A 14,452-nucleotide genomic window follows, 5' to 3' on the forward strand; every position below is an offset into this window, starting at 1 on the left:
TCTCTTTTTAGTATGCTAATGTTTTCATGCCAAGAGATATACAAAATATGGAAGCCAACACCAGATGATTCCAAAGCCACAGTATTGATCATTTTAGAGGCTCTTCAATCTCGTCTTCAGAATACTCTGATTATGAGAAAACTCTGCCCTCCCATCAATGGGCCCGTACTTAAAAGGTAAGCTTCACTTACCACGAACTCCATTAATGCAATTTGGGGCGTTTGTTTTGTTTCATTTCGTGGCTCATTTCCTGCTCCATACTGCCTCGGTCTCCACTGCTGCTTTCTACCATGAGTTAGAAATGAATTTTTAAAAATAAGCACTTGTACTTTGAACCATAAAACAAAATCTGAAGCTGAAATCAAAGAAGGAAAGTAAATTACTTTTAGGGCTCTGCAAAGAAACTTTCACTTGGCCATTTCCTGTTGTTTTGAAACTCTGAAAATCAATACGGAAACATATTATATTCTGAAGGCAGGTCATCTGTGCACAAGGTGTTTTTAACAGTTGGCTTTGAAGGGGATACTTATGCCCCCTTGACATGAATCTACAGTTCTTTGCACTAAGTGTCCCAATGAAACTACATTTTTGCTCGGGCTATCCATCTCAATGGTTATTACTTTTTACTGTTCCAGGCTCCCATCTTCTATTATAGATTCACTGATAGATCAATATGACAGAGGCAAGATGATAAAAGTCAGTTAGCTGCACATGTCTATTATGAGCGTGAAAATTCACACACATTTCTCCTGACAGAAGTCAGGCGCGTAACTGAGTCGTTACATGTCTGGGTGGTTTTCTAGTCTTTTCTCTACACACTCACATTTCTGAACATCTTTCTTAATTTTGAGGTGCTCATGCCTGTCAGAGACTTAGAAGCGAGTGGTTCCTTAGGGGACAGAGTGATTTTAAAATACAATCTTTATTTTTGAAAAGAGTGAAAAAAACATATTTGCTGCTACACCGATGCAGTAAAAAGGAGTGCTGACATGCTCGGTTTCTAAACCACAGGCAAGTGTACTGTAAAACCAAGTAATGGCTCAAAGTCAGGGGAAAACCTTTGCAGTCCTCTAGTGGGTCATAGGAATGAGGAAACTGGCTTTGGGTTGGTTGGGAACCTCAAGTACTTTCTGGGGCTGATTACTCCAGCTATTAATTGTCAAACATTGTAAGAAAGAAGTAGAAATCATCCCAACATTTAAACCACTGTCCACAAGATGGTCTATAATACAACTAGTATCAGTAGGGGTACAGTGACGAAGTAACACCATGAAGAATGAAGAAATGGGTAGCAAAAGAGGCTGAGAGCCAAATGGCTTCATATTGTACAATTTTAACTCTTCTTGTGAGTTATCATTAGGCTATTGACAAGATATATGAAACTTGAAAAGTCCACCAAGGGTCATTAGAAATTCAGTTTAAATGTAAGCCTTTTACATCATCAATTTATTCAATAAACTAGAGTCCTGTTGCACAGAATTCGTGCACTGGTGGTGGTGTGGGGGGGATCCCTCAGACAAGCCTTCGCCCTCTCACAGACTGAGAGATCTCGGGAGATGTCCTACTGACGGAGAGCAGGCCTAAGCGCAGTTTGGCCTTCCTCTGTGGGAGGTGACTGGGCTGGTCAGGGGAAGGTGCCAGTCCTATCACCCCGCTGCTGCTGCTGCCACTGTCACCGCCACCAGGTGTTCTCATTAACACGAACTCCAGTCCCTTCACCATGAAAAAATGACAACTCTCTTCAGGCACTTTCAAGATGTGTCTTTCATAGGTTATGACATTTCTTTCTTTCTTTTTTATCCTCACCTGAGGATATATTTCCATTGATTTTTAGAGAGCTTGGAGGAGAGAGGGAAAGATAGAGAGAAACATCAATGTGAGAGGGACACTTCGATTGGTTGCCTCCTACATGATCTGAGCTGGGCCCTGGCCAGGGAGGAACCTGCAACCCAGGTACAGGCCCTTGATCAGAATCAAACTGAGACCCTGAGATTGCAGGCTGAAGCTCTGTCCACTGAGCCAAATTGGCTAGGGCAGGATATGACATTTCTTAGCCCCTCCAGCAACAGACCTTAGTTTTTCCTCCAGGAGTGTGGTGGAAAAACCCTAGATCATCTTGCATTTTTATTACTCAAGTTACCAAGAACACTGAGAGGCAGCTCACAGGAAGATTAGCCAATGAGCCTTTAGAAAAGGTGTTTCCGCCCTAACCAATTTGGCTCAGTGGATAGAGAATCGGCCTGCAGACTGAAGGGTCCCAGGTATGAATCTGGTCAAGGGCAAGTACCTTGCTTGTGGGCACATACCCAGTAGGAGGTGTGCAGGAGGCGGCTGATCAATGTTTCTCTCTCATCAATGTTTCTAGTTCTCTATCTCTATCCCTTCCTCTCTGTGAAAACTCAATAAAATATATTTTAAAAAAGAAAAGGAGCCGAAACCGGTTTGGCTCAATGGTAGAGCGTCGGTCTGCTGACTGAAAGGTCCCAGGTTCAATTCCGGTCAAGGGCATGTACATTGGTTGCGGCCACATCCCCGGTGGGGGGTGTGCAGGAGGAAGCTGGTTGATGTTTCTCTCTCATCAATGTTTCTAGCTCTCTATTTCTCTCCCTTCCTCTCTGTAAAAAATCAATAAAATATATTTTTAAAAAAAGAAAGAAAAAGAAAAGAAAAGATGTTTCCTCTGCAGCTCATGCACAGAGGACCCTCTTCATTGTGTATGCAGGGTTTCTGTCCACTGGGCTGGGGGCATGGCCCAAGCCACATTGCTGGGGGGCTGCCTGGAGCATGCCCCAACCCAGCGGCCCCTCTTTCTGTCAGCTGGGCTTCTATCTGCTGGGCGAGGGGCATGTCCCAAGCCAAGCAGCAGCTCTGAGCAGCCCCTGGCCCAGAATCTGTCCATTTGGCATGTCCTAAGCCACTTGGCAGCAGCTCAGAGCTCACCCCCTCCTAGCGCCTGCTGGGCTTCAGTCTGCTGGGCCTGGGGCATGTCCCAAGATGCGCTGTGGCTGCTCAGAGCACAGCCCTGGCCCAGCAGCCTAGGGTTCTCTCTGCAGCCCTTCCTCCCTCTGAGGCCTGGGAGTGGGACACTGGCGCTATGGGTGCCACCATCTTTGTAATGGAGTGATGGCTAATTTGCATATTACTCTTTTATTAGATAGGTTGGTTTGAATAAACACACCCTGAGTTGTTACTGTGTATCAGACAGTTTGCAAGGTGTCAGATTGGACTGTGGCTGTTTTCCAGCCATCAAGTAAGTTATGATTCAGTGGCAGAGATTCATACAGACAGGTATGAAAAAGACACACAGACATGACCATACACTATTTTCATAAAGACTTCTAAAATCAAGAATCCATACACATTTATGGATCCAGAGAACATAGTACAACAGGTATCTATGGGAGAAGAAAGTGGCTGGAAAACATGGGACAAGGAAATGAATGAATGAATGAATGAATGACAGTTAAAAAAGACATTGTTCAGGCTAGTAATACTTTGCTATAAACTGAGTTGGGGGGGGGGCAGTAGAAATTATAATGCTGTGTGGTGTGTGAACGCATGGCTTCTAGAAACAGAGAAGAGGATATTCAGCTGAGATGTGGTTAGGAAAGACCTCCAATGCATGAAGATTTGTGCAAGAACAGGCTTTCCTTCCCCTGGCTGTCAGCACTAGCTTCCCTCCGGCACCCAGGACCTAGGTCTTCACTCTGGCTGCTGCCTTCTGCCTTTGCTCTAGCCCTGCAGAGCTCCTGTAGCTCCTTCCTCCCTCCCTTCCTCCCATAGTAGGCATCCCACCATGCCCTGACCACTCCACACATGCTCGTGCGCATTGCCCAGAGGCCCAGAGAGGCTGGGGGAAGTACAAATGCCTGTGTCATCTCCATGGCAACGGCACAAGCATCCAGACCCAGCCATCTCCATTTTTGTCACTTCGATTTGCATTTTCCCTCCTTATTGGCTGTGGGTGCCACCATTTTGTCACATAGTGATGGTCAATTTGCATATTTTGTCTTTATTAGATAGGATTGATATGTATGTATCTATTTTTTTTTTCTTGTGGTAAAACACACATGATATCTATCTTCTTAATACATTTTAAAGTGTGCAATTCAGTCCTGTCAATATAAACAGCAGATCACTTGGATTTTTTCATCTTGAATGACTGAACCTTTATACCCATTGAACACCAACTCTCCATCCATACCCTGCTATATTTGTGGATTGTCATTTTTAAATCTCCTCTACCACTCACAATAACTAGGGAGCACTTACTTAAAGGCATGAGAGAGAGCAGCAAGTAGGTTACTACATCAAAGAGGAGGGCTAGCAAGATTTCATGTGGTTGTCAGAACATAAAGTGCTTTTACAAATTACACTAAGATTTTATTTTCTCAGGAGCAAAAGGAAGCCAATGATATTTACAGAGGGAAGAGGGCGTCAGATGGTCAAGATATCTACTTCACAACCATCACTCTTGAGTCAGTTAGGAGGATGGACAAAAGGAGTGGAAAACCAGAAACCATTGAACCACTCTGGTCAAAGTGGTAAATGGGACAAATGAAGGTTTGAGGAAAGGCATTGAATGGTCTCTGTGGGTGTGAGGGAGAAGGACATATAAAAGGCTCCCAGGGGAGAAGGAATGCCTGGGGCACAGGACATGTGACAGGTTGTAGACTGTCTTTTTTCTCAGTTTTATGGGACAAAATGTGCTAAACCTCAAACCTGCTGCTGGAAGAGAGGGAGTGACCATCAATTCAGGAGCAGCTCTGGGCCTGCCAACCTGGCTGCATTTTACTCAGGACAGTTGGTCTCCATGTGTGAAGCCTAAGAAATGATGAGTCATGCATATCTTTTCTTTTTCACAGATCAGTTTTAAGAGAAAGTAAAGCATGAGTGAGTATCACAGAACATAAGATATAAAGAAAGGCAGAGCCAGGACTTTGTGAAAATTGGTGTCTAATACTGAATGTGGAAATTTCTCTATTCATTTTTAAAAGATGTCAAATATGTAAATAAGCATGTGCTTCTAAAGAAACAATATGAAATGTTTATTTGTGCTATAATGATCTTCCGATCAATACAAATATTTCTAACAAATAAAAAATGATGAAGGTCCAGGAATTTGAGAGGGATAGAAAAACGAGGCTAAAATAGAAAGCAAGCTATGCTTTGGTCTGAGCTTAATTAGGTGTCTGGGGCTGGCTGATTGTTGACTGATATAGGCTGGCCTTCACGGAACAACTCAGGTATCTTCCATGTGTCTCTTGTCCTCCAGCAAGCAAGACCATATATTCCCAGACCGAGGCTGAATAGCATAAGCAGATGTGTCAAAGTGCTTTTCTGTGCCTCTGCTTCTGCTACATCTGCTTATATATTATTGGCCAAAGCAAGTCATATGGCTAAACTCAGAACTAGTGGCAAAAAAATATGCTCACTTATTAATGAGAAGGACTGCACAGTCTCATGAAAAACATCATGGATACCATGATAGTGAAGAATCTAGACCACTTATTGTATCAGTCCACCACATATGTGATGTTGCCCTTCAGAAAAGAGATGGATTAAATTGGTAGGTGAGCAACCATTGCTCTACACCAGGGTCACATTTACTCTAGGTTTTCCTGTGTGAGCAATAGATCCATTATCTACTCCCTAGAGTTAAATATTCTCCTGGTCATAGTGATTCTGTTTTTGTGTTGTTGTTGTTTTTAAGTAGGAAAAATATGTATGTAAAAATGAACATTGCATTGTTTGACAACATCTCTAGTGTCATAATGAGAGCTCAGGACAATGTAGATCAAACAGCATTAGGTCCTGTGAAATATTCTGGGGAGTATTTAAACTGGAATAGATGACATTATTTAAGTATTTATAAATGTCATATAATCTATTTTAGGAAAAGCTGGTAGAATGCTTTACATCTCAGATCAACCACCCCCAAAAAATGCTTCTGTAATCTGTTTCTACAGAATCAGAATTGGCAAATGTGGAAGCAGACCTATTATGGGTCAATACCAGTGAAAGGACTCTCTGAACAGATATAGGATTCACAGCCCATTAAGCTTCAGGTCTTCCCTGATGTAGATCCTTCTGATGTATTATGATTATATCCTATTTTTGTTGACTCAGTTACTCTGTCAGCAAAACCAAACATTTTGGCTTGTGGCCCAGCCTCAAGCTGTCTATGGAGGATATGTTTTTTGCCTTTACCACCATGACAGTAATGAGCAACTGGCATTAGTTTGATTTGCATAATTGTGTGCTTCCAACTTAGACTCTGTGTCAGTAGGAGACAACTTATTGTGATGATACCCACAGCATATTATCTGTTTTGTGCAATCAGCATTTATTTATGTAAATTCCATCATTACAAGGGGTCATTTTCCAACCTTCTACCATGAAATCACATTCTGTACCAATAAACAAGAAGAAAATGCCATAGGAGAGGAGCTGGGCTTACTTTGTCATTCACAGTTGTGAAGGAGTCAGATGCAGTATTTTGGTGGTGGCTTGCTTGTTTGTTTGTTTTTTAGGCTAGTTTGATTTAAGGACTGTCAGATAATAATGACAATCTGAAAGTCTGTCTATAACCATTCTGAACTAATGCCACCAAGCAGACACATTCTCTCACTCTCTCATGTACACACACATATACAAAACACAGAGTGGTTGATTCGTCTAAGATTTTCTTTATAATTTATGGTGTAAAAATATTTTGTGTTTCCTAAGTTGAGTGTTTCTATTTGATAAGAAGCAGAACTCTGTGATTTATTCATTAAGATATAAAAAGATGGAATAACTAACTAGGATACTCCACTTGGAAAAGTACCTGAAAGAGTGAATAAGGACGATGTGGGACCTGAGATTTCATAAACCAAACTTCACAAGTCTTCACAAAAAATAGTCAAGGTCAAGGGTATATATATTTTTTTAAATTAGAAGTAGATGTGTCCTCTAAGTGTCGGTGTTAACTGGAGCTGTAATTTATACATTTCTTTGATAGTTAGCCCTGGTTAAGCACTAAAGGATGACAGCATTTAACCCTATTTCAAGGAATGACAGTGTAGGGGGAAAAATGGGGAGAGGGGGAAGAAAAAACCCCCAGCAGCCAGCCATTTTAAATCTAGTTGACACCTGTCAAAAGAAAGCTGAACTAAAAGGAGGACAGCTGGAAGATTCGTTTATTGTGAGCAAGTCATTGGCTGCCAGGTATGCATCATGCTTCAGGCTGGTCAGAGAAGGAAAAGAAGGGGAAAACAAAAAAAAAAGTGGAAAAAAATCCACATGAAATAGCATTTCATGTGGCAGCAACCTTATATTTAAGAGTTATTTTCGCAGAGGACCTTCATGGGAACCCAGCTGATCACTCAGTTCAAAATATATCTAGAAATTATTTGTTAAGCAATGCAACATAAAAACCACATTTGGAAAGTTTATAAAGAAGAATAGATGGGATTTCTCTAGATACCTTTCCAAGCCTCAGTACTTAATTCGGAAACAACATATATTTTACCAACCCCAAGCTTCTTAGCATGATAATATTTTGGAAGAGTATCCTGTTAGTGGTGTGCGTGTGTTTTCACTTAACTTTTGACACTTTGGCAAGTAGGAGGGCACTGATACACAGGTATATCATACCCAATAACATGGAACATTCTTTCCTTCAACTCGTAACTAAAATATGTTTCTTATGACGTTTCCTCTAATCTCTCCATTGCAATTGCCCTGCTCAATAATTCTGGTCTTTAGTTTGTGTTTTATGGGTGGAATTTCTTCATATAAAACATGTAGAATCACTTGGCACTTTGACTTCTATTTTGAAAACCTGTATCCAATGAAGCTGCGTGCAAAATACAGTGAAAATGATAGACACCATGATGCACTGCACTGATACATGATGAGGAGTGACTAGGCAGAGTTTCCTTCTCGGCCATTTGTACTATGTATGTAACATTTGTCAGCCCTTAAATATGCTGGCTTCTCAGTTTCCTCATTTGTAAAATACAGTGGAGAGCTGCAAGGGGCTTTCCACTGTGATCTTTGAAACAGCACCAGAATTTATGTTATCATTTGCTCCACTTTGCATTTGGAATAGAACTAAGAATGAAAATGTTAGGTCTCTTGATGTTATTTCTCATGTGGACAAGTTCTCAAAGGGAGAAGAAAAGGTGCTCAAAGAAATACAAAGCGAGGCAAACAGAGCATACATTCCATTAGGAATGTCCTCTTAAAAAGAGTTCAAACAAGTGACTGAGGAGAAAGGCAAAGCTGGTCATGGAAGAAAAGCTTGGAGAAGCAAAGGTCTGGTCACTGATTCATCTACAGCGGGGGAGCTGCTCCCCACACATGTTCAAGGGAGAAAGCAGCCTTTCTGAAGAGCCCACCTTCCACTTAGAGACCCGCAAGTTGAAAGGCAGCATGAAATGTTACCTAAAGCCAGAGAGGCAGGGCAGTAAGACTGGGAAAAATACCAAACCCAAAATGGGGCAAGATAACTGTTAGATGTAGTTCAAGGAACTGAGGGAGGCCCAGGTGGGGTGGGTGAGCAGGAGAGACTGAAGGAATTGACAGTAGCAGTAAGAAAAAGTGAATAAGTTTGGCCACAGGGATTCACAGAGGCATCTGGAAACAATGAAAGGCAGAATTTATTTTTTCTCTACAAGTTTTCTTTGTAAATAACTCTCCAGTGGGACAAAACCCATAATAACAATATCCTTAACATTTCACGTTTTGTGTTTTGAAAACAGATCTAAGAAACAACCACAAAATTTTGGCTTTTTAATTATGTGGAATTATGATTTACAGAACTATTCCTTGTAACCTTTCAAATTTTATGATGTCTTATTCCACTTAGGAGAATCTGGGGCCATAAGAAGAGAACTTAATGAGTACTTTTCCCCCCCTATATTTCCTATAGCCATTCTTTGCTCAACCTTTTTGGACATATGGAAACATAATGGAAGGAAAGAACAAAAGGCTCAATGATGTCTTTTCTTGGCTAATGATGAAGGAAAACACCCATGCATATCATTTATAATTTTTAGTGTTCTCATATCAAAGATAACATAATCAAAGGAGAATGGATTACAAACTACCCAATTGACTCAGCAGGTATCACCAAAATATTTGCAGGTTGCTTGGTAACCCAATTAAAAGTCTCTATTTAAATCCCAGATCATTAGTGACTGAAAATCACTATCATTTGATGGCTCATCTCAGTCCAGTTCTTAGGGGAGATTTTCTTACATTAAAAAAAAAAGTCAATGTATTTGGCACTAATTGGCTCCCTAGGTGGCAATCTCAGCCTATAGGCCAAGAATTGAATGGACTTCGGAGGCTAAGCTCTTCCCCAAGCTGAGAGTTGGTGCCTCTCAGCACAGGATGAAGGACATTTGTGGGTTAATATGAGCTTTTTATACAGATACTACCTGTCTTTGGATAAATTGAGATGTTCTATATTGAAGGATATCATACTGGTGGCAAATTCTTTTTTTAAATTAAGTTCTATTTGGAACTTTCTTATTAATATATATATTAAAAAATACACACACACACACACACACACACACACACACACACACACACACACACATTTCTCTTCCTTCTCCAAACCTACAATAATTAACAGGAAGAATACTAAATTTTATCATCTCAAAATGAGAACCTGCTTTACAGACATTGATGCTACCAAAAAAAGGGCCTAGTATCTTAAGGAAACTAACTAGAGGATACTAGATTCACTACTAGAAATGATATTGTAACTACATATGTCTATCTTGGACATTTGAATGTGAAGGTAGGCAGGATACAGAGAACTATGAGATGAATTCCTCACATTTATGGTACAATATTTGACATACAAAGATAATGAACACCATGAATAATAGAATGAAGTAATAAAAATAAAATCTAATACAAAGTAGACTAAGATCATGGATGACATCAATGCTACCTCCTTGCTCCTAATTCTCCTTCTTTGTGAAGCTGGAAATAAAGATAAGCAAGATTTTTTTTTTTTTAAATCTCAGCAATTGTGAGATTCCTTCTTTAGGGAGAGTCTCCTACCATTTTCTTTCTACTGATGTCTACTTTTGGGATACTGGGATATAAAAGTCAGTTATATTTTCTTTTCAAGATTTTTAACAAAATTGTAAGATGACAACCCCTGCTGAATTTATTGGACTATAGCATTTTCTAAAAACGAATCTTTTGGGATTCACCATTAGAAATGTTTAGCCATATCTATGGATAGTTTTAGATTTATAATGTCAGAGTGTTATTTAGGAGAACAGACCTTTTGAGTGATTGTGAAAGCAATAGTGGGGAAACCTTTAACATTTTTATAACAATGAACTTTGTTAATGCAGGAATCAAGATCACAAAGATGCAGTGAATGAACTGATAAAGTGCACTAGCTTCCAACCACTTACAAATAAGAAAGATTGATTTTTCCCCCCTGAATTATTGTCTGAGATTAGTGGATCACAATTTTTCATTTTCTATCTTTATTATTAACAAGTTCTGTTAAATTTGAAACTAGCCTTTCACAATTTATTTTGCACAAGTGGTCTTTCATTCAGTGTTTTGTAGCCTAGGCTTTGAGGAGGCAATGTACCAAGCACTGTTCTTCAACTGATTTCTATGAGAACATGTATAATCCAGTTGAGTACCATAAACATTCAAATAGACTTTGCTCATTTTCTACAGCTGCTGTACATGTATACAGCTCACATTGGTAAAGATGGTCCAGTCTAGGTATACTCTAATGTTCCAGGAAGTCATGGAACACACTGCAGTGGTAATTTCAAACTGCACTGTAGTGCATGAATTTTTTTTATAAAACATGGCAGTTTAAAAAGCAAGTCTAGAAAACACTAGTCCCAAGAGTGTCTCAATGGAATAAAAAGTTTAGTGTTCAATTAATTTAGGGAATGTAGCAGGCTATATCCTTTCATTAGAGAGTCATGGGCCATAATAAAGCCTTTGAGAAATCTCAAAGTATTAGCTCAATCTAGTTTTTCCCTTGAATTCTTATTTCCTTGTATTCTGAAAAATAGTTTCCAATAAAGCAGCTAGTCACCCTCTGTACAAAACCCCAGATATATATATTTTAATGTGTTTTTATTAATAAGCCCTTTCTTCCTCCCTGCCTCTCCCCTTCCTCCTTCCCTCCTTTCCTTCCTTCCTTCCTTCCTTCCTTCCTTCCTTCCTTCCTTCCTTCCTTCCTTCCTTCCTTCCCTTCCCTTCCCTTCCCTTCCTTCCTTTCTTCCTCAGACAGTGATTCTTTCTTTCTTTTATCCTCACCTGACCATACATTTATTGATTTTAGAAAGTGAGAAAGGGAGGGAGAGAAACATCACTGTGAGAGAGAAACACCAATGTGAGAGAGAAACATCAATGTGAGAGAGAAACAATGTGAGAGAGCATGCTTCCCAAATATGCTCCAAGGGATAAAACCATATCCTAGGTATGAGCTCTGTCTGGAAACCCAGAAATTGAACTGGTTGTGTGTGTGTGTGTGTGTGTGTGTGTGTGTGTGTGTGTGTGCATGGAACTTCTCTCCAACCAACTTAGCCACCTGGACAGGATAGTAAGTTATTTTTATTGAATCAAAATGCTTCCTTACTGCTTTCACCTATTCTTTGTTACTATATATTAAAAAAATACACACAGTGAATATTAAACTGTGGCAGTATTCCAAATATTTTAAAACAATCTTGTTTCTGTGACTTCTCTCCTTCATGTTACACAGCCTTATTTGTTTACTCATTCATTCTATGCCACACTTTCAAAAACATTTATCATCTCTTAATATGCATCAGTTTTCTGCCATCCATTTTAAGGGCAGCACTGGAGTTGGATACAATATCTCAAGGAGCTAGAACAGAGCAGAGCAGAGGGAGACTATCACAAAGAAATACAAAGAAGTCAGTAATTTACCATAGCCTCGGGATTATATGAAACAGGACTTCAGTCCTAAAACTATAAGCACCTCAATTTGGTCAGAAACATGAATGATCTTGGGAGTAGATCCTTTATAAGTTTCTTGAGATGAAAACTCAGACTAATACCTTGAATTTAGCATTGTAGGATCCTGAACAGAAAAAAGAGTAACACTATATCAGATTTCTAACTTACAGAAATACATGGATCTTTTTAAGCTATCTACTAAGATTGTAGTAATTTGTTACACAGCAATAGAACACTAGTAAGTCCAGATAGCCAAGGTTCAACTTTCTTACCATATTTTGCTTTTATATATGTTTTGTCATATGTCAATAATGCATGTTCTGTTTTCTCTGACTTAATGGCTTTAAGTATCCTGCACAAATAAATATTATTTGCATGTCTGCTTTTATTTGCTTCCAATAAGATGCTGTAAGCTTTCAGCACTCTCTGATTCATAGATTTCCCCACAAGTTTATATTTTATGGACATAAAGATCTATCTTGCTTTTTATACTTTTTGTGGACTTTTTCATTAAGATAGGTCCTTTCAATTCTAGAGTCTAAGCAAGAGACATATGACATAACTGATTAAATATTTATAATAATTATTTACCTTTTCCTACTAAGATTTTAAGTTTACTCTGATGATTACCCAAACCTTAGTATAATTATACTGATTGATCTCAAGTATTGATTATGACCTCTTTTTCCATTTGCTTTCTTCTTATGAATTACAAGCATCTTCTTCACTATTATCATTCTGACTCACATTCTTTGTCTTTTATAATGACTAGATTTAAAGATTTCTTCTTCTATATTCCATTTTCAGTTTAAACAGCTCTTGTACCACTCATTCTCTGGCCAGCTATCTTAGTCTATCATTCTAATATCTTGAGCAAAAGTCTTAAGACACACCTACCTGTTTTATGATACCCTTTCATACAGAAGCTCTTTACTGCCCATAACCTCATTTCTCTTCCAGAATCCCACTCTTAAAATAAATGAAATTGAGAAGTTGATACCTGAGGCCCCAATACCCTTTGCTATTAATTATATATCTAAAGTATTTGTTAACCCACTTTTTTGCTGTTTTTCCTTATCCTGCCTGAGTAGGAATTATGGATAATACAGGGTCTGGTAAGAGACATACACGATTGCACAGACCCTATTCAAGAAATAGCAAATGCATGAATTGACTAGTCATTTGAGAGGGATACTGGTCCCCCTTCTCTTTTGAGGTTATGTACCCACATCTCAGTGGGCGCAGTTTAAAATTTAGACTTAAATGTGAAGTGAAGGACAGTATACTTTGTATCCAGGATTACTACTCACTGAAACAGTTGCCCTAGAAAATATTCCATTCCCTTTTATGTTTTTATTGGAAATTAAGGAATTGTACTTTAAAAAATATTCTAACTATGTGGTTTGAAAATGCCTAAAGACTATGCTACTGAATTTCAAAGATTAATAACTGTTATAGGTTGAATGTTTGTGTCTTCCACCCAAAATTTAAATGTTAAAAACTGATCCAAGGTATTTGGAAGTGGGAAATTGGGTAGGTGTTTAGGTCATGAAGCCCTCATTAATGGATGAAGCCCTTATAAAGAGACCCCAAAGAGACCCTTCCACCATGTGATGGCTGTCTATAAACTAGGAAGTCCATCCTCACCAGACACCAAAGCTGCTGGTATCTTGATATTGGACTTCCTAGCCTACAGAGTTGTGAGAAAGAAATCTGTGTTTAATCCACCAAATCATGTAAATTCTGTTATAGCAGCCAGAGGGACTAAGACTGTATTTAATGACATTTGCCATAAATTGCAACATGGTTCCCAGAAAAGCAAAAGGTTTGTCTGGTTCTTCCTTCAGATAACAAACTTCAAGGGAAGGTCTGTCTTTGGTCTTGATATCTCAGAGTGATTATTGAGTTCAAGCACCTCAACTACCCTTTGGCCTTCTCCAATAGTATTATCTTTGACACTTTTATTGTTCAGCTACTTATAGTTCTGAAAACTATGTGGCTATGTGGGTGTGGGATGTGCATATGTATATATGGATTATTTGTCCTGTTAACATATTTTCCAAGTATTTTTCTATGCTTTCCTCTTTAACCATTCATTTTGAAAGTTGCACGTATTATTTTGCTTTCCCTTTCCCTATAAATGTAAATACATTTGAATTTTGCTCCAAAAATTTCTGTTAACCAGCATCTTCCTATTTAAGTTTAATATTTTATGACTATTTATTTTCAATAACTATATTCTCCTCCAATTTTAATCCCAGACCCACAAATATAAAAAACAAACAAACAACAAAACTTTTTTTTCTTTTTATTGAATTAAAACTATTTCTCTAACTGAAAAATTTTGGCCACTTATCAGAAGAAATTCTCTTCCACACTCTTTATTCCATAATAAAAAGTAAAAATTATTTGAATGTATTTATACTACTTGCAAACCATTTTCCCTTTTTTATATGTTCTTAACAATAAAACAATGTTGTCT

The sequence above is a fragment of the Pipistrellus hanaki genome (genome assembly GCF_964339955.1).
Source record: "Pipistrellus hanaki genome assembly, chromosome: 2".
In the NCBI taxonomy this organism is placed as follows: Eukaryota; Metazoa; Chordata; class Mammalia; order Chiroptera; family Vespertilionidae; genus Pipistrellus; species Pipistrellus hanaki.